Consider the following 2,500-nt stretch of genomic DNA (forward strand, 5'->3'; position numbering starts at 1 on the left):
TATTACACTACACACAAAACTTCAGTCTGACTGTGTATTACACTATACACAAAACTTCAGTCTGACTGTACAGATTACACACAAAACTTCAGTCTGACTGTACAGATTACACTACACACAAAACTTCAGTCTGACTGTACAGATTACACTATACACAAAACTTCAGTCTGACTGTACAGATTACACTACACACAAAACTTCAGTCTGACTGTACAGATTACACTACACACAAAACTTCAGTCTGACTGTACAGATTACACTACACACAAAACTTCAGTCTGACTGTATATTACACAACACACAAAACTTCAGTCTGACTGTATATTACACTACACACAAAACTTCAGTCTGACTGTACAGATTACACTACACACAAAACTTCAGTCTGACTGTACAGATTACACTACACACAACACTTCAGTCTGACTGTATATTACACTACACACAAAACTTCAGTCTGACTGTACAGATTACACTACACACAAAACTTCAGTCTGACTGTATATTACACTACACACAAAACTTCAGTCTGACTGTACAGATTACACTACACACAAAACTTCAGTCTGACTGTATATTACACTACACACAAAACTTCAGTCTGACTGTACAGATTACACTACACACAAAACTTCAGTCTGACTGTATATTACACGACACACAAAACTTCAGTCTGACTGTATATTACACGACACACAAAACTTCAGTCTGACTGTATATTACACTACGCACAAAACTTCAGTCTGACTGTATATTACACTACACACAAAACTTCAGTCTGACTGTATATTACACTACGCACAAAACTTCAGTCTGACTGTATATTACACTACACACAAAACTTCAGTCTGACTGTATATTACACTACACACAAAACTTCAGTCTGACTTTTCAGATGACACTGTGCGCTCTAGCAGACGGACCACAATGCCAGCTGTCTGACGTTTCCCGTTAGATAAAGATTTTATCACAGCTCTGAATCCGCCCAATATGTCATGCTTTTAATTACATCTGATATTTGTAAGCATTCGATGAGGCTGTGTATCATTAGCTAAAAGTGTGTGTTTAGCCTGTCCAGCTGGCCGGGGCCTGAATTATTCATTCAGATTAGAATCGAGCACAGTTATCAAAGAATCAGAGAGAAAAAAAAGAAGGAAAACATGAGAGTAGAAATAATAAAAGGAATACTTTATGTGGCCCTTTGATCAGTGATCAGCATAACTGATAAGACCAAAACTTAGGCAAAAAACAAGATAAAACATATTACATGGGGAAAAAAATATTGTTCACCCATTTGCTGTTTCCGCCGATCTGATTGTTTGTGCATAAATTTGAGGGTAGTTGATGGATGATGTCCGTGTGTGTGTGTGTGTGTGTGTGTGTGCACGTGCATGTGTGTGTGTGTATGTGTGTGTGCATGCGCGCATGCGTGTGTGTGTGTGTGTGTGTGTGTGTGTGTGAACATGGGGATATGGATCTGTCAGGGAGAATCTTGTGATTACACACTCTGGTTCTGACAATCGCCTCAATAGGGAAAAAAAGAGGGAAAAAACGCTCAATAAGATGAAAGAGAAGAAAAAGAGGGTGATAGAATGTAGGAAGAGAGAGAGAAAGAAGGAAGAAAGGCTGAGGAAGACAGGAGGCACTGATCAGAAGTAAAGCGATCAGTATGATTGATCAACCTGCATGTCTATGATAGTGGATTAGAACAATACTGTGATACCATGCACTTTTAGTCTCTCTCTCTCTCTCTCTCTCTCTCTCTCTCTCTCTCTCTCCTCTGTTTAGAGTGGACACACTGTTCTGTTCACACTGTTCTCCACACAAGCTGAGAGTACATTGGCTCTCCACTCATCTATAAATGGACTAAGAGACTGTGTGTGTGTGTGTGTGTGTGTGTGTGTGTGTGTGTGCGTGTGTGTGGCTGTGTAAGAGTCACCGTTTGGAAGACAGGATGAGCCACCTGTCTCTCAGTGAGCGAATCATATGATCTGTCTGAAACCCTCTCAGCTATGATACAGTTAGTCAGACAACCAAGGTGTGTAGGAGCAGTACACACACCTCACTCTGAAAACTGGAGCCAATACTCAGACTTATTCCTGTCAGGTTTGATTCATTTACTGCCTGAGTTACTGACTGATCACACAACATCTCCCCCATACTGACTAAACCCAAGCAACACATAAACACACACACACACACACACACACACGCACATGCAGACATCATCCATCAACTATCCAACAAAACGATAGATTTATATAATCTGTGAGTGTATCTCCAGCCCTTGTGGACATGTTGAATCTGGCAGGATAATGTAGTGTGATGTCTGGGACATTTACTGTCATTTGGCTTTCATGAGAGCTGTTGAGTGATTAGGGATTCAACTCTCTCTATCAGACAGGTGTTGTTTTTGCACAAGGACTTTGTTTCGATTTTGTCTTTTTCGGGGGGGTTTTTTTCTACTACCTTGTTTGTTTTCTCTCCACCGGTGGACAGA

This window comes from Chanos chanos, chromosome 4 (genome assembly GCF_902362185.1).
Source record: "Chanos chanos chromosome 4, fChaCha1.1, whole genome shotgun sequence".
In the NCBI taxonomy this organism is placed as follows: Eukaryota; Metazoa; Chordata; class Actinopteri; order Gonorynchiformes; family Chanidae; genus Chanos; species Chanos chanos.